At 41.0% G+C, this 24,006-nt stretch overlaps 1 protein-coding gene and 1 non-coding gene across 5 annotated transcripts in view; one reads left to right on the top strand and one right to left on the bottom strand.

Annotated features, from left to right (window-relative positions):
- Nucleotides 1-24,006, top strand: part of Tbc1d1 (TBC1 domain family member 1) — a 221,363-nt gene that overhangs the window by 41,489 nt on the left and 155,868 nt on the right. The gene's annotated exons all lie outside the window — the stretch shown is intronic.
- Trnaa-cgc (transfer RNA alanine (anticodon CGC)) lies at nucleotides 14,698-14,771 on the bottom strand. Its single transcript has one exon. It is a non-coding gene; the product is annotated as a tRNA-Ala (tRNA).

Below are 24,006 nucleotides of genomic sequence, written 5' to 3'. Positions count from 1 at the left end.
CTAATGTTCTCATAATGTACAAAGTTTTCAAGGCAGTGTATTATACTCCTGCATTAAACTTTTAGAGATTCATTAGAATAAAAATCTATTCTAAAGACAAATTTATGTGTTGATAGAGTGGGGATACAAACGTTTGCTGACTCTGGATGGTGTGACTTATGATGTTTCGGCTTTACATGGTGTGAAAGCAATAGTCGTTCAGTTGAAATGATATTTTTAATTTCGAATTTTGATCTTTTCCAAGGCTAGTGATCTGCAGTAGGATGCTCTCATGATCTGCAGCTCCAGTTAGGCAAGCAATCATAGGGGCAAATGACTAGAGTGCTACTCTACAGAGTGCTGTGTTGCTAAGCAATGGTCTTTGGTCATTTAGGTGTATTAAATGCATTTTCCAATTTTCTGACTTATGATGGGTTCATTGACAGATAACCCCATTGTAAGTCAGGAGCATCTCTATTTGTAATAACCCAGAGTGTAAGGTGCTATGAGCTCAACCCATTCAGCTGTGTTTTGTATTGGTCCTATTTTTGTGCTTAGTTTTAATTGTTACTCAAATATATTAAATAAGATCATTTCTCATGATCACATCTAACTCAGAGTGAAGTAATAAATGCCAAATATTTGAATGAACTAGATAGAGCTTTGAAGTAATTAAACCTTTTAAAGTTAGGAGAAGCCAATTAAGTTATTAGAGTTGTCTGTGAAATGCTGTGCTCTGTGGCTACAGTTTTCTAGAAGGACTGGTTATACTTTTAAGCAAATCTGCTTTTGTCATTGAAGATGTCGATTCGCTGAAATTCTAAATACACTTTTGTTTCTCTAAAGGAGTATTTTCCAGGTGTTAAAGTTATGAATGATTATTGTAAATTATAAATAATGAAAAGATGAAGAATTAGGCACATTTAAAACTCATTTTAATACAGGCAGAGAGAATCTTATTGGATTATTCTTTGAGTATTCTCTCTTTCATATGGAGACAGACTAGATTGGAGAAGCACGAGTGCTTCCAGGGACCCAGCCCAGAGCCTGGAGCATACTGAGTGATCGCTGTACCCCTGAGCTCCAACCCGCCACCTGAGGCTCTTTAATATTGGGTTTACTTAAAAACAATGATGGTAGCTGCCACTTCTTGCGTGCCACTTCATGCCATGCACCATGGTAGAACTTTTGCATTTTATATTCACTTGTCTCAAATTCCTGGGATGAAGAATTGTTTTACTTATTATCCCCCCACCTTTTCCCACTCCCCTCATTCCTTTGACTTCAAATTCATTCACACAGTATGTTTCTGAAATTTATCCTTCAATGTAACACGTTTTACTTTTTCTGTTCTTTTCTGTTTTTTTTTTTTTTTTTTTTTTTACAGACTGCTTTTTGATTCATTGCACACAAATGGGGTACATCATTTCATCTATGGTTGTGCACGATGTAGATTCACACCATTCGTGTAATCATACATGTACATTGGGTAATGATGTCTGTCTCTTTCCACCACTTTTCATACCCGCCTCCCTCTCATTTCCCTCTACGTAATCTAAAGTTTCTCCATTCTTCTCTCACCCCCACCTCCCCACCCCCGTTATATATCATCATCCACTTATCAGGGAAAACATTCGACCTTTGGTTTTTTGGAATTGGCTTATTTCACTTAGCATGATATTCTCCAATTCCATCCATTTATTTGCAAATGCCATAATATTCTTCTTCTTCATGGCTGAATAATATTCCATTGTGTATATATACCACAGTTTCTTTATCCATTCATCTGTTGAAGGGCATCTAGGTTGGTTCCACAATCTAGCTATTGTGAACTGAGCTGCGATAAACATTGATGTAGCTGCATTACTGTAGTATGCTAATTTTTTTTGCGGTACTGGGGATCGAACTCAGGGCCTTGTACTTGCAAGGCAAGCACTCTACCAGCTGAGCTATCTCCCCAGTCCTGTAGTATGCTAATTTTAAGACCTTTAGGTATAAAGGGAGGAGTAGGATAACTGAGTCAGAAGGTGGGTCCATTCCAAGCTTTCTGAGGATTCTCCACACTGCTTTCCAGAGTGGCTATACCAATTTGCAACTCTACCAGCAATGTAAAAGTGTGCCTTTTTCCCCACATCCACGCTAACATCTATTATTGCTTGTGGTTTTTTTTTTTTTTTTTTTGTGGTGCTGGGGATCGAACTCAGGGCCTTGTGCTTGCGAGGCAAGCACTCTACCAGCTGAGCTATCTCCCCAGCCCTTGTGTTCTTAATAATAGCCATTCTAATTGGAGTAAAATCTAATTGGATGAAATCTTAGAGTTGTTTTAATTTGCATTTCTCTAATTATTAGAGATGTTGAACACTTTTTCATATATTTATTAATCACTTTTATGTCTTCTGTAAAGTGTGTTTTACTTTTTCTTGAACTTTGATTCTTTCTTTCTTTATTTATTTTACTGGGGATTGAACTCAGGGGCACTCAACCACTGAGCCACACCCCCAACTCTATTTGTATTTTATTTAGAGACAGAGTCTCACTGAGTTGCTTAGCCCCCCACTCTTGCCGAGACTGGCTTTGAACTAGTGATCCTCCTGCCTTCGTCTCCCAAGCCACTGGGATTACAGGTGTGCGCCCTAATGATAGTAACTGAGCAGAATCAAGAATTAATTTTTAAAATAACTGAGTTAGATCGAAAAGCCTTCTATTTTATATCTGTTCCATTTTTACCACACACACCCCATGAGCTTAGGTCGTTTAGATTTTGACAAATGAATTTGGAATCATCTGAGCAAATCTTGAACTCATCTGTCATTGTTTTTCACTGGTGGCAGCTAAAGATTGCATTTGTGGGGTTCTGCCAGAGTGAGCAGTCTGCCTCTTCAGCGAGAAACCTAATTCCCAGTCACTGGGGAAGGATGTATCCTGAATGAGGCCCTTTGCCCTTTACAAAAATAACTTCTATCTGTTCTCTATAGTCCATTCCTTTTGTGATGCATGGTTTAGCCCACCAAGCTTATAAAGAATGTACAATTTCAGGGCTGGGGAGATAGCTCAGTAGGTAGAGTGCTTGCCTTGCAAACACAAAGCCCTGGGTTCGATCCCCAGCACCACAAAAAAAAAAAAAAAAAAAAAAGAATATACAATTTCATTCACTTCTGAGCTCATAATTTATGGGGAAAACTAAGAATTACCGCTAAGGATTATTTATTTATTTATTTATTTAGTTTGGTTCTGGGGATTGAACCCAGAGATGCTTAATCACTGAGCCATATCCTCAGCCCTTTATATATATATATATATATATATATATATATATATATATATATATAAATATATGTATATATATATAAATATATATAAATATATATATGTAAAAAATATATATATATTTTAAATTTCAAGACAGGGTCTCACTAAGTTGCTAAGGGCCTTGCTAAGTTGGTGAGGCAGGCTTTGAACTTGTGATCCTCCTGCCTCAGTCTGAGTCACTGGGGTTACCACCATGCCTGACCCACTAAGGGTTTATAAATTGTTCTATTTTAACACATTCATTACACTGAAGGTCTTATGAAATAAACTTTTTTTTCTCATCAGTACTTGGAGGAAATAATTTAAAAGCTTTCAGATGGAAAAGGTATTAGAAAATTAAAGTACAAATTCTAATACCCCTGAATGAGCAAGTGTTTGTCTTTAGATATTTAAGAGTGACTCAATTTACCCTTTCTTCAGAATTGTGGCATTTTAGAGTGGGAATGGCCCTGATAAGGCCTCAAGTCCTTTATTTTGGAGATTAGAAACTTTGATGCAAGAAGGTAGGTGCTCAGCAGTGGCAAAGCTGGGACTAGAGCCAGGTCCTGGCTCTTTACCCTCAGAGTAATTTTTAAAATATTTTGGAACTTCTGTTAAAAACTACTCTGCTGTCACCAGTGGTTAAAAAACCATGTATTGCCAGGTGTGGTGGCAAATACCTGTAATCCTAGCAGTTCAGGAGGCTGAGGGAGGAGGATCACAAGTTCAAAGCCAGCCTCACCAACTTAGGCCCTAAGGAACTCAATGAGACCCTGTCTTTAAGTACAAAATAAAAAGGGCTGGGATGTGGCTCAGGGGCTCAGTGGTTAAGTGCCCCTGAGTTAAATCCATGGTACCAAAAATAAAAAATAAAAACTCTGCTTTTTAAGATCAGAAAATGCTAATGCTTTTCACTACACATGAACATACACACATACATACATACATGTGTATATGTGTATACGTGTGCTCCATACACACATATATCTATACACATATACATATACACTACATATATTACACATCTTCACATACACATTTACCTATATGTACATGCACACCTCTGTCTACACACACACACACACAAATAGCAGAATAATAAAATAATAAGGGCTCTGGAACCAGGAAAACCTAGATCCATACTGGTAATGGCTGTGTTCCTCAAGCAATAATGTAAACATTTTCTTTTTTTTTTTTTTTGCGGTGCTGGGGATCGAACCCAGGGCTTTGTGCTTGCAAGGCAAGGGCTCTACCGACTGAGCTATCTCCCCAGCCCCGTGTAAACATTTTCAATCTCAGTTTCACCTTCGGTATAATGGGGGAAATAATAGAATTCTTAACTGACTATAAAGAGTAAAATAGTGACTCCGTGCTGAGTGCTAGCGTTTTGCCTACCATCTCACAAGTTTTCAATAAATGTTGGTGGTAGGCTGGGGGTGTGACTCAGTTGGCAGATTCTCCCCAGATCTGCACAAGGCCCTGGATCGAATCCCCAGCATCCAAATAAATAAATGTTAGTAGCTAACATTGTGAACGACATGTACACCACGTTGACCGATGAGTAAACTTAAGAAAAGATAGGTATGACTCACAGTCTGGACTGCATGCTGCTCACAGCCTCTGTGGGCTGGGATGACTCTGGGAGGCCTGGCAGCCCTCTGGCTTGGGAACTGGGAGTAAACCAGGGGAAGTGGCACAGTCCTATTAATTTGGAAGAAAAGGCACTTTTAAACACACAGCAGCATGCTCCATCCTGATCCATGGTGGAGGGAACAAAACATTTCAGGAACCTGGAAGGCAGGGACCCAAGGGGCCTGTGGAAGGTGAGCAGAAGCCACCGATGTTGCATAAATTCAGCATAAATGAAGATGTTTGCACATGTCAATCTGTTCTGGGTGGCAGTGGCCCTCTGGATAGACTGGGAGAAAACCAGAGGATGAGAGGTCTTGGCTACAGGCTTCCGGTGTGTCACGTGGTCTGAATGCTGAGGTGAAGGGGCAGCAGTGTGGTTGGAAGGGGAACCAGAGTGACCGGAATCTGGAAAGGTCAACTGACCGGACAGCTGTCTGTCCAGGGGCACATCCAGGAGTAAGGGCAGAAACTCAGCATGTGTCAGAATGGCATGGGCAGCACGGGTGTAGGGTGTCCCAGAGGCTGTGCCAGCGGGTGAATGGACATCAGGCTGCCCCAAAAACTCAGGCACAGGATGGAGTCAAGAGCAAGAGCAAGATTAGCCACAAGTGCATCCAAAACTTGAACTGGAAACTGGAGGGAGTAAGTCAGAGGCCAGGACAGGACAGGGACAGATTGAAGGGAGGGAGAAGGTGTGTTGCTCTGCTCTCACCCATCCCCAGTTGCGCCCCTGGCCAGACAGTTTATGCGTATCAAGAGAAGGGAGAAGAGCAAGCAAAAAGAAAAGGGTTTTCTTTGGGTAGGATGGAAACCTGAGTTGACCAGTAGAGGGGAGTCTGACTAAGGCTACTGTGCAGAGGTTTCTGTGAGTGAGAGGCCAGGGTGGGAGGGGGCTTTCTTTGTAGGCTCTGCATTGTCTGTGTCTGAAGTGCTGCTTTTCCTCAGGGTTCTGTCAGACCTGCTTCTCTTTCCACATACAACAGAGTACGCTCCGCTTGCTGCAGTAACAAGCGAACCCATGTCTTATTGGCTTAGAACAACACACTGTATTTCTTTCTCTGGTGAAGTGTTTGTTGTGTTTGTTGCGGCCGCAGCTTGGCTCCTCATGACTTATTCTAAGACCAGCTTGACTAAGCAGCATTTCTCTCTGGAATGCTGCTGCTTGTTGTAATGGAGGGAAAAGAGACCCAGGGTAACCTTGAGCTGGCCTTGAAGCTTCTGCACCAGAAGGGAGGGACACATATCCTTTCCACTCACCTTTCATTGGACAACACAAGTCCAATGGCTAAGCCTGACATTAACAGGGAGGCAAGATCTAGTCTTTCCCAGGGAGGGACAGTGACTATTTGTAGCAATAGTACAGTTCACTGAGTAAGTGTGCTTACCCCAGGGTCATTTCACTACTGGCATGGTCTCAGTCACTGAGGAGTTTTCTAGCTCAGATCTCCATGCTGAAAAGATCCAACAGTTCTCCCTGGTCACTTCAAATGAAAGTCATCTCCTCCTCTGCATTTTTTTTTCCTTATGATTAATGGCCCAAGGTCCACCTGGCTAGCCAGATCAGACTCCTGAGATTCATCTTTGATTTCTCGATCTCCTTCATCACCCCATATCCATCCATCAATCAGAATGTTCAGTACATGTCCATTTTATATTTCTTCTTTTTCTCATCTCTCCCGCCCCTAATAATATAATCCATGGCTGGTTTTTATCATCTGGATTACTTTGGCAAGCTCCTAGGTAATCTCCATGCCCCCATCTTTTTCCTCTCTAATTTGTTCTCGCCATCATCCAGGGATGGTCCTAACAACACACCCTTGGTGGCCCCCTCTGCTTAAGCTCTTATAAGGCTTCTCATTTTTCTGAAAACTGAGCCTTAGTAAACCTCTTCATCTACTTGCCCAGACTCCACTTAACCACTGCTCATGTCCCATGCCTGCTCCCCTCCAGGCCGATCCTACTGTCCTTTCTAATGTGCCATGTCTCTCTCACTGCTAGAATGCTGTGGGCTCTTCTGTTCCTGCTAACTACAATGCTCTGTATCCTTGAGGAATTGGCCGACTGTAACTCACCCCTCAGATCTCTGCGTAGGCAACACTTTCCCCAGAAACCCTCTCTCCCCTTCCTAAACTGGTACCCCTGTTCCTGTCTGGTGCTTCTTGACACTGGCAGCTCCAACTCAGATCACTGTTTAGAGTCAACCGAGGTACCCATGGTCTGTCTTGGTGCCTGCACTGTCATCTGTTTGGGACAGTGACTAGTTCAGCATTGTATCTCCTGCTGCTGACAGAGAATCTGGAATAATATAGGTGCTGACATTTATGGAGCCATGATAAAGGTCCACACATGGTGTCCAAGAGTGGACTTCAGTCTGACTTCAAGAGCAAGGTCAAAGGGTCACAGATAGTGACTGCCTTATTGTGAAGGGGAACTGATTAAGAGTAGAAGGAAACAGTGAAGCAAGGGAGTCTATAGAAGGATAGTGTAGCTCACCAGAATATAATAACCCACAGGGAGGGATTTTCATCTGTTTTGTTCACTGATGCATCCCCATGCTTAGAACAGTGCTCAACACATAGTAGGCAGCTAGTAAGTAATTTATTGAATGAATGAACAAATTGTAGGATTCTTTGACTCCAAGAACCAACCCTGATCAACTTAAGCAGAAGGAATTCACGGGAAGTTATGGAATAGTTTGCAGAATCATCATAAAGTCTAGAGAACCAAGCCTGGCAAATAAGAGCAACCAGGGGAGCCAGGCAGGTCTCACACGGCCAAGGCTGTGTCACAGGAGTACCTGCCAAGGTCACCACCCTGGCACTGCCAGACACCACTCGCTGCCCTGGCACTACTACCACTGGTCATTAGCGGCGGTGCCACTGCCTGCTTGTGTGTGGGTCCTCATTGACCCTGTGACTTGATCTTACCTCTGAGAGTCACAGTTCCAGACAGGGTCACCTGCTTGACTGAAGAGAATGCTGGTTAGTTGCCTGAAAGCAGGAGAGAGGGAGTACTCGTTTCGGCCAACAGAGGGGGCCATGCTGCCACCTGTTTTCAGATGCCTCCTAATAAGACCGTCATTTAATGAGGAGTAATATCACAGGTTTGAGGTGCATAAGTATGGTAAATGCTTACTATAAAACTTCAGTCCATCCAGAAAGGTGTAAAGTATAAAATATATATCCACTTCTTATTTCCCAATCCTGATTCTACTCCAAGAAATGACCAGGTCATGTGTTGGCATGATAGGTTCTTACCCATTTCTTCAAGAAACTTCTGGAGTAAGAATTATTTCTTGAACTGCACAGAGCTGAACTTCCTAGCCATTATAGAGTTCTTGCAATTTCTATACAAAGCTTGCATTGTTAAGGCGATATTCCAGTATCCAAAATAAAAACTCCCGGTCCTTCTGAAAGAAAAGACAAAGATTTATTCTTGCCAGGGCCTGGGAAACAGAAAGCAGTCAGTTCCGCAGTCTCTGACACCCGCCTGGGGGTCGATGGCAGCTTAAAAGGTGGGAAACCACAAAGAAACGGGGAGAGAGGGTGGCTGTTACAACCCAAAGTTACATCACATAAAGTGGGAAGAACATTCTTAGAAATTGCATCTTTTGTACATACTCAGGAGAGCAAGTTTATATTAGCTCCATAGTTCAAAGGCATTGTGATCAGGGTGCCAGTGGGTAAGGGTAGAGGTATTAGCTTCTATGTGAGCAGCTCAGGAGGAAAGGGGGGCTGATTTGACATAGGGTCAGATTCGACATGGAATCTATCATTTTGATGGGTGAGCCAAATTGGGGTTTAATGGATTTTAGTGGCCAAGTGACCACTTCCTAATTTAGAATGATGTACTGGTGAGTTCTGCTCTCCACCTAAAATATTATCTGAAATAATATTTTCTGGGATTTTAAAGGAAGTTCTAGAACTAAGCTGTCATCAGCTGCCTGCCAGGGAAACGTGTTCTAGGTAAGCAGCTGCAGACGTTCCTCGCTGTGTTTGTGGCTGGCTGGCTTACGGTGCCTGGGAGGCAGCGCTCAGGTGCCCCTCAGTGCTGGGCAGCACAACATAAGATGCTTTTAGAGGAGACAGTTTCACATAAAGAACAGAGTTGTTGCTCAGATAAGTTGTTTGAATTTTAACGAAATAGAATAGTCATTCTTATTTGTAAGAAATAGATGAAGAACCATGTTACAGCAGTTAACTGAATAATATATTTAAGTGAGGTTGGATATCTGCATATCAGATTGTCACAGGGCTGACTCCAACCCATCATCAAGATTGGTCCAAAAGTAAGGTGTCAGGCTGGTGTGTGGTGTGACCTCACAGGAGCTCGAAGGAAATGCCAGCACTTCCCTGCAGCTTACTCGGCTCAGCTGCCACATGCTCAGGGTAATGTCAGTGAAAGATACATCATGGGAATGTTTGAATAGTGCCAAGCACTTCCTTAATAAATAACCAGTCCCACACATAACACAGCTTATAGGATACGATCATGGCATAACATCCAGAATTCCTATACAAATCTTGTATGTCTGAAATCAATACCATCCGAGTATTTAAACTGGAAGCAGTTATTTTTTATAGTCTTAAAAATGGGATAAATATTAAATCTTTTTGATAGAATTTCATAAACAGCTACAGGTTGATCATTTGAAAGTACAAATTGATTCAGTTGAGCCTTGTCAGCTGTGATTCATTTGAAAACATTTTCAGTGCTGATAACAGAGAAGGGCTTTTATTAAAAATTATTATTTGCCTTGTGTAATGAATATGACAGAAAGACATGGTATGCTGCTTATACCCAGAAACACTGGCTCTTTGAAAGGAGGACCAGGTATAGTGACAACATTTAAAAATAGGCGGAAGTGACTGGTTGGTCGCAGTCGTGGACTGAGCGGGCGGGTGAGCCAGGCCGCCTATATCGTGGAGGTAGGCGGCGGGCAGCTATCCCGCCCAGTTCAGCAGGCCAAGGACAGACATCATAACTGAGCGACCCTGCCTGACCCCTGCACCTTGGACGGTGCCATCACTGGTTGGTCGCAGTCGCGGAGCTTGCATCGTGGAGGTAGCAGGCGGGCACCCAACCTGCCTGCCTTGCAGAGCTGGGCTACAGGTAGCCAAGCCGCCCAACCACCAGGCCGAAGATAGATGCCACCACTGAACAACCCCTCCCGACCACTATGCCGAGGCTCGTTACCATCACGGAGCTAGCCAGAGGCTTCTTTCTAGGCTGGTGCAGGCATTTTGAATTACTCCTGAGGGCGTGGCCATCATCATTGGAAGGGCAGCTCCCTTCCTGAGACACCTACAGAAGGCTAGAGGACCTTTGACAAGACCCAGGAGCCAAGAAGAGGAGGTATTGAGAGACTCAGGACCAACTCAGAGCCACTGGGGAATATATCCCACATGAAGGCCACCACCCGTAGAAGGCCAGCTTCCTAGTGGAGCACCGCATTATCAAGTTCCTCCAAGACTTCAGGCTACTGAAGGCTAAGAGGTGAATTATTGGAAATCTACAGAGACAATATTAGTCAATAGAGGAAATCTGCAATATCCCAGAGTTTCACTATTAGAGGGATAGATACCTGAACAATATGAGAAAACAAGGGAAGAAAATGTCCCAAACAAACCTAGATGGTATAGCAATAAAATCCAATGACAGCATGACAGAAGAAATGTCAGAAAGGGAGTTCAGAATGTACATAATCAAAACGATCAGAGAAGGAAACGAGGAGATGAAAGAGCAAATGCAGGCATTGAAGGATGAGATGAAAGAGCAAATGCAGGCATTGAATGCTCACACCAATCAACAGTTGAAAGAGCAAATACAGGAAGCAAAAGATCATTTCAATAAAGAGTTAGAGATATTGAAAAAAAAAAAAGCAAACAGAAATCCTTGAAATGAAGGAAACAATAAACCAAATTAAAAACTCCATAGAAAGCATAACCAATAGGATAGAACACCTGGAAGACAGAACCTCAGATATCAAAGACAAAAATTTAATCTTGAAAACAAAGTAGACCAAACAGAGAAGACAGTAAGAAATCATGAACAGAATCTACAAGAACTATCTTTTCAAGATATCATGAAAAGGCCAAATTTAAGAATCATCAGGATTGAGGAAGGCTTAGAGGAACAAACCAAAGGAATGAACAATCTATTCAATGAAATAATATCAAAAAAATTCCCAAATCTGAAGAATGAAATGGAAAATCAAGTATAAGAGGCTTATAGGACTCCAAATACACAAAATTATAATAGACCCACACCAAGGCACATTATACCTAACATACAAAATAAAGACAGAATTTTAAAGGCTGCGAGAGAAAAGAATCAAATTACATTCCAGGGGGAAACCAATAAAGATATCAGCAGATTTTTCAATCCAGACCCTAAAAGCTAGAAGGCCTGGAACAACATTTTTCAAGCTCTGAAAGAAAATGGATGCCAACCAAGAATATTATACCCAGAAAAACTTACCTTCAGATTTGACGACGAAATAAAATCCTTCCATGATAAGCAAAAGGGAAAAGAATTTACAAAAAGAAAGCCAGCATTACAGAACATTCTCAGCAAAATATTCCATGAGGAAGAGATGAAAAACAATGATGTAAATCAGCAACGGGAGGAACTACCCTAAAGGAACAACCAAATAAAGGAGAAACCAAGTCATGTCAAAAAAAAAAAAAATGAGCCAAATGACCGGGAATACAAATCATATCTCAATAATAACCCTGAATGTAAATGGCCTGAACTCATCAATCAAAAGACATAGCCTGGCAGATTGAATTAAAAAGAAAGATCCAACAATTTGCTGCCTGCATGAGACTCATCTCATAGAAAGAGATATCCACAGATTAAAGGTGAAAGGATGGGGAAAAACATACCATGCACATGGACACAGCAAAAAAGCCAGAGTATCCATCCTCATATCAGATAATCAAGCCAAAGTTAATAAAAAGGGATAAAGAAGGACATTTTATACTGCTTAAGGGAAGCATAAATCAGCAAGACATAACAGTCATAAATATCTATGCCCCAAACAGTGGCTCATCCATATATGTCAAACAAATCCTTCTCAATGCCAGAAATCAAATAGACCACAACACAATAATACTAGGTGATTTTAACACATCTCTCTCACCACTGGACAGATCCTCCAAACAAAAATTGAACAAAGAAATCATAGATCTCAATAACACCATCAATAATTTAGACTTAACAGACATTTATAGAATATACCATCCAACAAAGAGCAGATACAGTTTCTTCTCAGAAGCACATGAATCCTTCTCTAAAGTAGACCATATATTATGCCACAAAGCTTCTGTTAGCAAATACAAGAAGATAGAGATAATACCTTGTATTCTATTAGATCATAATGGATTGAAATTAGAAATAAATGACAGAGTAAAAAACAGAAACTACTCCAACACTTGGAGATTAAATAATATGCTATTGTATGATGAATGAATAACAGAAGATATTAGGAAGGAAATTAAAAAATTCTTAGAGGTAAATGAGAACAAAGAAACAACATATCAAAATCTCTGGGACACTATGAAAGCAGTTCTTAGAGGAAAATTTATTTCATGGAGTGCATTCAATAAAAGAAGAAAAAACCAACAAATAAACGACCTAACACTACAGCTCAAAGGCCTAGAAAAAGAAGAACAGAGCAACACCAAAAGTAGTAGGAGACAGGAAATAGTTAAAATCAGCGCTGAAATCAACGAAATTGAAACAAAAGAAACAATACAAAAAATTGACAAAATAAATAGTTGGTTCTTTGAAAAAATAAACGAAATCAATAAACCCTTAGCCACACTAACAAAGAGAAGAAGAGAGAAAACCCAAATTACTAAAATTTGGAATGAACAAGGAAATATCACAGCAGACACGAGTGAAATACAAAACATAATTAGAAGTTATTTTGAAAATCTATACTCCAACAAAATTGAAAATCTCGAAGACATCAACCGGTTTCTAGAGACATATGAATTACCTAAACTGAACGAGGAGGACATACACGATTTAAATAGATCAATTTCAAGTAATGAAATAGAAGAAGTCATCAAAAGCCTACCAACAAAGAAAAGTCCAGGACCAGATGGGTTCTCAGTCAAGTACTACAAAACCTTTAAAGGAGAGCTCTTTCCAATACTTCTCAAAGTATTTCTTTTTTTTTTTTTTTTGCAGTGCTGGGGATTGAACCCAGGGCCTTGTGCTCGCAAGGTGAGCACTCTACCAACTGAGCTATATCTCCAGTCCAAAGTATTTCATGAAATAGAAGAGGAGGGATCCCTCCCAAACTCATTCTATGAAGCCAAGATCACCCTGATACCTAAACCAGACAGAGACACATGAAGGAAAGTAAGTTTCAGACCAATATCTTTAATGAACATCAACGCAAAAATTCTCAACAAAATCTTAGTAAACCACATACAAAAATATATTAAAAAGATAGTGCACCACAGATCAAGTGGATTTTATCCCAGGGATGCAAGGTTGGTTCAACATCTGGAAATCAATAAATGTAATTCACCATATCAATAGACTTAAAGTCAAGAATCACATGATTATTTCGATAGATGCAGAAAAAGCATTTGATAAAATACAGCATCCCTTCATACTCAAAACACTGGAAAAAATAGGGATAGTGGGAACATTCCTTAACATTGTAAAGGCCATCTACACTAAGCCCATGGCCAATAACATTCTAAATGGTGAAAAACTGAAAACATTCCCCCTAAAAACTGGAACAAGGCAGGGATGCCTTCTTTCACCACTTCTATTCAACATTGTCCTTGAAACTCTAGCCAGAGCAATTAGACAGACCAAGGAAATTAAAGGGATATGAATAGGAAAAGAAGAACTCAAACTATTCCTATTTGCTGATGACATGATTATATATTTAGAGGAACCAGAAAATTCCACCAGAAAACTTTTAGAACTCATAAGTGAATTCAGTAAAGTAGCAGGTTACAAGATCAATGCTCATAAATCCAATGCATTTTTGTACATAAGTGATGAATCTTCAGAAAGAGAAGTTAGGAAAACTACCCCATTCACAATAGCTTCGAAAAAAATAAAATCCTTGGGAATCAATCTCACAAAAGAGGTGAAAGACCTCTACAATGAGAACTACAGAACACTAAAGAAAGAAATTAAAGAAAACCTCAGAAGATGGAAAGATCTCCCATGTTCTTGGATAGGCAGAATTAATATTGTCAAAATGGCCATACTACCAAAAGTACTATACAGATTCAATGCAATTCAAATTAAAATCCCAATGACGTACCTTACAGAAATAGAGCAAGCAATCATGAAATTCATCTGGAAGAATAAGAAATCCAGAATAGCTAAAACAATCCTTAGCAGGAAGAGTGAAGCAGGCGGTATCGCAATACCAGAACTTCAACTATACTACAAAGCAATAGTAACAAAAACGGCATGGTATTGGTACCAAAATAGACAGGTAGATCAATGGTACAGAATAGAGGACACGGACACAAACCCAAATAAATACAATTTTCTCATACTAGACAAAGGTGCCAAAAATATGCAATGGAGAAAAGATAGCCTCTTCAACAAATGATGCTGGGAAAACTAGAAATCCATATGCAACAGAATGAAACTAAACCCCTATCTCTCACCCTGCACAAAACTCAACTCACAATGGATCAAGGACCTTGAAATCAGACCAGAGACCCTGCATCTTATAGAAGAAAAAGTAGGTCCAAATCTTCAACTTGTTGGCTAAGGATCAGACTTCCTTTTTTTTTTTTTTTTTTTTTTTTGTGGTACTGGGGATTGAACCCAGGGCCTTGTGCTTGCGAGGCAAGCACTCTACCAACTGAGCTATATCCCCAGCTCAGATTTCCTTAACAGGACTCTCATAGCACAAGAAATAAAAGCAAGAGTCAATAACTGGGATAGATTCAAACTAAATAGCTTTCTCTCAGCAAAGGAAACTATTAGCAATGTGAAGAGAGAGCCTACAGAGTGGGAGAAAATCTTTGCCACTCATACCTCAGATAGAGCGCTAATTTTCAGAACATATAAAGAACTCAAAAAACTCTACACGAAGAATACAAATAACCCAGTCAACAAATGGGCTAAGGATATGAACAGACACTTCACAGAAGAAGATCTACAAGCAATCAACAGACATATGAAAAAATGTTCAACATCTTTAGTAATAAGAGAAATGCAAATCAAAACTACCCTAAGATTCCATCTCACCCCAATTGGAATGGTGATTATCAAGAATACAAGCAACAATAGGTGTTGGAGAGGATGTGGGGAAAAAGGTACACTCATACATTGCTGGTGGGGCTGCAAATTAGTGCAGCCACTCTGGAAAGCAGTGTGGAGATTCCTTAGAAAACTTGGAATGGAACCACCATTTGACCCAGCTATCCCACTCCTTAGCCTATACCCAAAGGACTTAAAATCAGCATAATACAGAGATACAGTCACATCAATGTTCATAGCTGCTCAATTCACAATAGCCAGATTGTGGAACCAACCTAGATGCCCCTCAATTGATAAAGAAACTGTGGTATATATATATATATATATATATATATATATATATATACACCATGGAATATTACTCAGCCATAAAGAATAATAAAATTTGGCATTTGCAGGCAAATGGATGCAGTTGGAGAATATCATGCTAAGTGAGATAAGCCAATCTCAAAAAACCAAAGGACAAACTATCTCACTGATAAGCGGATGATGACACATATAGGGGGTGGGAAGGGGGCAAGAATGGAGGAAGGAGGGACTATGTAGAGGGATAAGAGGGGTGGGAGGGGAGGGGGGAGAAAAAAATAAACAGAATGAATCAAAAACTATTACCCGAGGTAAATGTATGATTACACAAATGGTATGCCTCTACTTCATGTACAAACAGAGAAACAAGATGTGTCCCATTTGTTTACAATAAAAATTAATTTAAAAAAATAGGCGGAAGTAACCAACTTTGATATTTTACTTGAAATTTAGTTTTTTCTTGCCTTGGTGCTTGACTGGTACACAGATGGTCCTTAGGAGATCTGGTAGTTGGAAATAGCATGATCATGTGACTCTGTTAAAACACTGCCCCTGCTTTGCTTGAATAGGAAGTGAACAATTCGGTTGTTTCTCAGAGGCTACACCACAACAGGGGCATCGAAGAGTCAGTAGTGGCTCCAGGAGAAGAATCAGAGGTGTCAGCTACAGAAGAAGGAAGTTGAGCTGTGGGGCCCGCAGGGAGAAGTGAGAGCTGAGGTGGGAGCAGCTGGGACACTGTGGTTTCTGGTGGGAGTGTAGTATGCATGCTGGCTGTCCCCTCTGCCCACATGCTGAGAGCCATATCCTCTACTAGGCTTTGCAAAAGTGCCCCTGGGGCCACAAGACTCCACTCCGTGCTATCTGTCCAAGAGGAAGTCTTGCACACGAGTGCTCCCGGCAGTTTTAGTTGTTAGAGCCCCAAATGGCAAACAGCCCAGATGTCTATCTATCTACAGGCAGCAAAGAGAATGTTCCTCGACAAGAAAAAGAAACTGATCATTGAGTGCATAGTGGTAGGGAAAATCTCAAGATCATTTTGTTGAGTGAAATGGGATGGACCTCCCTTCTCTCTCCATAAAAGAGTATATGCTAGATCATTTCACTTATATAAAACTCTGGAAAATGCAAACTAAACTTCAATAGAGGAAACAGGAGTGGAGGCTTAGAGAGAGGGTAAAAGGAGAGACGGATTCCAAGAAATGTTGCGGGGCAGGTAATGGAAATATTTGGTAAATGGTGCTGGTTTTATAGATATGTTCATGTGTCAAAACACATCAAGTTATATTAAGTTTTTGTAAAAAAATATGTTTAAAGAAATGAGAACAGGGACTGTTAGTAAGTGCTCCAAAATGTTAGTTAAAAATAGGTGGGCACTATTTTTATGTCTGTTTTACAGATGAAACCAAGAGAGATTAAATAAGTTGCCCAAGGTCACACCACCAGCCAGTGGTGTGGCCAGCATGTTGTTGGTGACAGGCAGTGTGTCAGAAGAGCAGCCAGGGGCCAGTGGAGAAGAGACACAGGAAGAAGAGCTTCCATTGACATTTTGTGGAAACTCTTTTATTAGTTATAAAAACTTGCCTCTTCTCATTCATTTGTTGATTCACGGACTAGACAATTCGCCTACTTAAAAAAATACATTCAGCTGGGCTCGTTAGCACACACCTGTAATCCCAGTGATTTGGGAGGCTGAGGCAGGAGGATTGTGAGTTCAAAGCCAGCCTCAGCCAGGCCCTAAGCAACTTAGTGAGATCCTGTCTCAAAACATAAAAAGAGTTGGGGATGTGGCTCTGTGGTTAAGTACCCCTGAGCTCAATCCCTGGTACTAAAATTAAAAAAAAAAAATAGATTCAGAAATTTTTAATATATTCACAAGGTTGTGCAACCACAACCACGCTGTAATTTCATAACATTTTTGGCACCCCCAAAGGAAACCGTCTGTCTGTTAGACCCATGTTTCCTCCTTTCTTCCCTCCCTGCCGTCGCCCCAGACAGTCAACTAATCTGCTTTCCATTGCTGTGGATTTGCCTCTTCTGGGCATTTCATATGGATGGAATCATTGTGCACGTCACCTTTGTTCCTGGCTTCTTTCACTGAGTATGTTTTCAAGGTTCGATCCCCAGTACCCAAAAAAAAAAAAAAAAAAACCATCCATAGAGTAGCATGTATTAGGACTTCATTTCTTTTTATGACTGAATAACAAATATTCCATTATATGTTTAGGCCACATTATGTTTATCTGATCATCAGTTGATAAATCACATAGGTTCTTTCATTTGGGAGATATTATGAAGAATGTTGCCATTCTCAGATTTGTTTAAACAACCAATGGTTATATCAGTTGGTAAAGAGAGGCAGGTATCAATCACAGGCATGAATTCCAGCCTAGAAGAAAACTCTGTATTTATTTGGAGGCCATCTGGTTATGTTGGGATTAACAAAATGTGTGAAGACTCATTTGGAATACTTTCCTATGTGGCAAAGAATTTAGGCTTAGGTCATGGATATCAGTGATAGTGTTGCCTAATGACTAATGCTTAGGGAAATTGCTTAACAATTAATAAGGTTTATTGAGCACTTCCTATGTGCGAAGCACTTCCTATGAGATCGCTATGTATTTTCCAAAATAAGTCTTACACTAATCTGTATCTGTTATCATTCTTATAGATGGGATTTCTGAGGTACATGACATTGTGGCACATGCTCCGCAGGTCTGACTCCTAGCCCTTTGGCCCGTCTTTGAGTCTCCCAGCCTCTCATTTTACCTCGACAGCTCTCTGCTTTGCCTGGGGCGTTCTCAGGAACCACAGGAACTTGCTCAGACTGAAGGACAGCTTGGCCGTGCTAGGGATCCAATGACCCCAGGAAAACTCACTCCAGAAGGGGTGAATAAATGCTAAGCTTCCCTCTTTCCCTGCTGAGTCTACATCAGAGGTCAGCAAACTTTTGCTCTTAAAGGCTCGATGGTAAATAATTTCAAGTTTGCAGGCCATATAGCCTGGGTCACAAATATGCAGCTCTATTTAGCAGAAGAGCAGCCATAGACAGTTATAAAAGAATGTGCTTGGCTGTGTTCCAATAAAACTTTATTTACAAAAAGAGGCAGTAGGCCAGATTTGGTGGCTATAGTTTGCTGACCCTATTCTTCCAGTTCCTCTGCCCATCCCCCAGAGAGTGGACTCCTGCTTCAGAGCTGGCTCATTCAGGGGCACAGCCTGGGCTGGCTTTTCTTTCTTCCTTGCATTTTTGTTTCCACATCCTCATTTGTGCTACCTGAGATCTCTAGGAAACAAACTCCCTACCCCCAATTCCTTTTCTCGGCATCTCTTTCTGGGAAGCCAAGACAACACTCTTCAGTGTGGTGATCCAGCAGGCTGAGACTATGTGTGCTAGCAGCCTCTCTGCTCCTGATGGCCCCGGACAGAGGACTTCCCCCCGCTGTGCCTCATTTTCTTCATCTGTGCTATGGGCATCATCACAGAACCTACCATTGATCAGGAGGATTTTATGTGTTAATTTGAGTAGAAGAGTAGCATGCCTAATAACAGTGCATTTAACTGTTGTAAAATATAGAGACTTGTGAATAGTTCAAAACGGTTTTCTCCCCTGCCTTCACAGTTCTAGAGATTGAATCTAGGGCCTCATGCATGTGTAAGCAAGTGCTCTACCACTGAGCTACATCCCCATCCCCTTTTTTTGTTGTTGTTGTTTAAGACAGTCTTCCTAAGTTGCTGAGGCTTGCCTCAAACTTGTGATCCTCCTGCCTCAGCCTCCTGAGTAGCTGGGATTACAGGCACGCACCACCAGGCCGGGCTTCCACAATGTTTTTCATTCGTTCATGAAAAAGTGCCATGAGGCACTGCAAAGAGTTTGCAGGAAACCTTCAGATTGAATTGATGGCTTTAAATTTTTTTTCAAGATATTTTATAGAGCAGCTGGTTCATAGCAAAATTGGAAGGAAGCTGCTCCCTGACTCCCCCACCCCCCATCTCACAGCCTCCAGCCTCCTCAACTCTCAGAGTCACAGCAGTGCATTTGCTGCAATTCAGGAACCTACACTGACACATCATCACCACCCAAAGTCCTTGATTTCCTTAGGATTCTCTTGGTCTTACATATTCTGTGAATTTGGACAAATGCATAATGACATGTAGCTATCTTTTGTATTATTTATTGTGATAGTATAAATGGATGACTGATAGTATGCATTCCCTCAGTTTAGGTCTTGATGATTTGAAATCTGTTGTCTTTCACGTCTAAAAAACGAAAAGAATTCTTTTCTCTTAGGGCTATCTACTGAACTACGCATGAATGACATAAAATGTCAGGAATTATCTTTAAATGATCTTTGGGTGTGGACATGGATGATACAAGATTGGTGCCGAGATGACATATGTTGACGTCGGATGATGGGACCTGGGAATTCATCATAATATTCTCTTTACTTTCTCATTTCTTTGAAAATTTCCATAAATATAAGTGGCTTATTTAAGATCCCACAGTTATAAAAGGGAAGGAGATAATTGTCTACAACTTAAAGGCTAAGGACTGCAGCACTTTAATTCTTTAACATATCAGAAGTACAGGTTCTTTTTTATTCCTGAGTGTACCAGAGACCCACTGAAAGATTTATGTCATATGATCAGCTGTGTGGGGAGGAAACTTGTGACCCTCAGCTAGGGAAGATGAGACTTGGTGACCCTGCAAACTTCAGAAAGAATATTGGGAAAGGATGTTGAAAACAAGTATTTGAAAGAAGTCGGAGTATCTATTCAGGAAAATTCTTAGGATCTATAAAGTGGTTATGGTATTTGTTCAGGAGAATAAAATACTGTAGGTTTATAAAGAAATCACAATCTTTGCCTATAGGAATAAGTCATTAAGATTTTTAACTTTGGAGCTGGGTGTGGTGGAGCATGCCTGTAATCCCAGCAGCTCAGGGGGCTGAGACAGGAGGATAGAGAGTTCAAAGCCAACCTTAGCAATTCAGCGAGGCCCTAAGCAACTCAGTGAGATCCTGTCTCTAAATAAAATATAAAAAAGGACTGGGGATGTGGCTCAGTGGTTAAGTGCCCCTGGGTTTAGTCCCAGTACCAAGAAAAAAAATTAGCTTTGGGCTGGGTACAGTGATTCATGCCTGTAATCCCAGCAATTTGAAGGCTAGGTAGGAGGATTCCAAATTTCAGTCCAGCCTCAGCAACTTAGTGAGAAGAAAACAGGGCTGGGGAGGTAGCTCAGGGGCGAAGCAGCCCTGCATTCCATCTCTAGTTAAAAAAAAAAAAAAAAAAAAAAAAAAAGATTTTTAGCTTTGAAAATATTGACATGAAGTCAGTTGATAATGAAAGAATACTTTTCAATACTCCCTGCCTCATGAGTGTACAAATCTCCACCAGAATCCCTGAGAGTCCTAGACTATGGATACGCCTGGATTATAATTGCATCACCATCAGGGACCTTTGAAGTGGGGGAGAAGCCTGCACCTAGAAGGTAACAGGGAGCTACCTGGGTTAGCAAGGGCAAGATTGACAAAGCCACCCATCAATAGCCTAGTGGCTTGCCGCTCATACCAGTGGCCCTGAGACCATTCTTTGCACTATTCTTTCAGATTCTCTTGTAATCTTCACTGAGTCAATTGTGGGTGTCACAGGGTAGTGCTTAGATTTCTAACTTGTACAATCTGTGATTTGAAGTTCTGTTGACTTAAGGAGGGCGCCGATATTCTTGTGCTGTCACTGGTGGAATTTGAATGGAAATCTCCATCTCAAGTTCAGGTTTTTCAGTTTCCCATGTGGTCTTGTCATTTACACAGATTATGTGGCAGGATTAAATTGAGAAATGGTGCTAATTTACTGTGGAAATCAAATCACATCAAATCACTGTTCGATGGATGAAGAACAGTCATCATCATGTGCTGATTGATGGTGGGCTCATGGATGTGTGGGGTCCTGTGACAGCCTCAGGTAGTGGTCACCATGCGTGCACATTTTCTTCATGTCTCTTCCACTCTGGCATAGGGGCATATTTTAAGCATTCAGATCCACTAATTTGGTGGTTTTTCTGACAAGTTTGGACTACAAGTCTGAATGCTCAATTCTGGAATACCCCAAGGTGGTATGACAAGCATGTAATAATGAATGAACTAGAACCAGATGGACAGATAAGAGAGGAAATGGTGTTTTAAATCTGGGACTGATCATGAATAATTCTTTTGAGTTCAGTTTCATGCTGATACAAATGCCTTCAAAGTGCCATGTGCAATTAAAGCGTCACCAAGTAGAGGCACCTGTATGTCATTCCTGGTGATAGAACACTGTTAGTTTTTAATTCTCACATTACTGAAATGAAACACGACCACTTACATAGAGTAACATATTAAATCTACTAGGAATTCAGTAATTTTGCTATTAAGCTTAAGGTCTTTCAAAATCATTTTGTCCATTAAGCATGTTGCTGTAATTATTTAATGACTTGAATAAAAGACTATGGAAAACATCCTTGGGAAAGTGCAAATACAAAGGATGACTGAAAAAAGACACCAAGGCTGATCTGTAAAATAACAATAAAATCTACAGAAACTTACAGCTCCTTCCAGGGAGGGTTGAAACTGAGCCAAGCCCAGGATGCTGTTGATATATATTGAAAAGTTCGAGCTGGGCATGGTGGTGCATGCCTGTAATCCTAGCGTTTTAGGAGGTGGAGACAGGAGGATTGCAAGTTCAAAGTCAGCCTCAGCAACTTAGTAAGTCCCTAATCAGCTTAGTGAGATCCAGTCTCAGAATAAAAAATTTTAAAAAGTGCTGGGGATGTTGGTCAGTGGTTAAGCACCCCTAGGTTCAATCCCTGGTACTAAAAAAAAACAAAGAAGTTTGGATATTTGGATGGTTAGCATGGTTAGCTGGCATGGTGTGTGTTGGCATGTGGGAAGGACAGTAGACAGCAAGGATGCCCAATTTAGGGTGGCTTATAGCCTTGTTCCTCAATTTGTGGTGCTTGGCAGTATCACCAGGGAGCCTGTCATTAACAAGGATTCTCAGGCCCTACCTCAGACCTACTGAATCAGAATTTTCATTGTAGTGAATTCTCTAAGTGATTCACAGGCACATTAAATCTGGTTTAGGCAATAGAGGTATTTAGGTATCTCACTTAAAAATCAGGGTCCAGAGGTGAGCAGTCCCAGAGTGGCCATTGACCATCATCAGCGACACAGGTTCTCACCTCATTCTTGACTTTCAACTTTTCTGTTTGTGATCTCAGAGTTTCAAGATGCTGCTCTGATTCCTCACACCAGTGAGTTCCAGGCAGGAAAGATGGCGCAGAATTCTTCTAATATCGCCCCCCTTGCTAGACTAAACCCAGTCAACCCGTGTTGACTTTTAGACTACTCTTTGGGAAGGGGAATGGCATGATTAATGGTACTATTCATTCAGGTAAAGCAGTTGATTATCTTCTACGTGCCTGGTAATGAGCAGCCTGTAGGGCTAACTGATCAAGAGTCTGTTCATTGTCTGAACAATATTAGGGTTCTGGTAGTAAAGACAAACTGGGGGATGTATTAGTAGATAGCAATCAGTATCTGCCATAGGCAGGTTAAGGCCAGATTTGGAAGGGTCTTGGAAATCATGACAAGAATGGACATAGAGGCTTCAGTTGTGGCTCAGTTGTAGAGCGCTTGCCTAGCATGTGTGAGGCACTGGGTTCGATTCTCAACACCACATAAAAATGAATGAATGAATGAATGAACAAATAAATAAATAAATAATTTAAAACAAAAATGAATGTCACCTGGTCATCACTGGGGAATCCAGACAGTGACATCTCAGATCTGTGTTTCAAGAAGTAAACCCAGCCACTGGAGAATTGAAAGGAGACCTTTGAAGTGATCTGAGTGAGACATGATGAGGATTGACCCAGCACAGTCTCAGGTGGAGCAGAGGAAGGGGTACATTTAGAAGGCTGCTTAGAAGCAGCCTTGAGCTGGTGGTACTGCCTGCAGAGGATGATGAAGAGAGATGTCCCTGAGACTTTGATAGGATGACTCACTCAGCTCTCTGATACTAGCTTACTTAAAAAAAAGTCTATGGGACTGGGGATGTGACTCAGTGGTAGAGCTCTTGCCTGACATGCATGAGGCCCCAGCACACATAAGTAAACAAAATAAATCATCTATGCATTACACACACATACACACACACACAATATTGGGATACAAAGCTCTAGAACCTTGATTTTTCCACATAATGTGTCACAAACTGATTTCTATGTCAGTACATACAGGACTATGTCCTTTCTCTCTCTCTCTCTGTCTCTGAGATGAGATTCCATTAAGTTGCCTAGACTGAACTTGAACTTTCAGTTCTTTTGCTCAGTTCCCAGATCACTGGGATTATAGGTATGCACCACCAGACTCAGCTTTCTTCCTCTCTTTAACTCAATTTTTCTTTTCCTCTGAGGTGCCGGGGATTCGAACCTTGGCCCTTACATGCTAGGTGAGCACTCTCTGAAACGAGCTACCTCCTCAGCTCCTAACTCAATTTTAATTTTTA

The sequence above is a fragment of the Sciurus carolinensis genome, chromosome 10, assembly GCF_902686445.1.
Source record: "Sciurus carolinensis chromosome 10, mSciCar1.2, whole genome shotgun sequence".
Classification (NCBI taxonomy): domain Eukaryota; kingdom Metazoa; phylum Chordata; class Mammalia; order Rodentia; family Sciuridae; genus Sciurus; species Sciurus carolinensis.
Note: the sequence above shows the minus strand (reverse complement) of the source record. Positions and strands in the feature narration are given on the sequence as shown.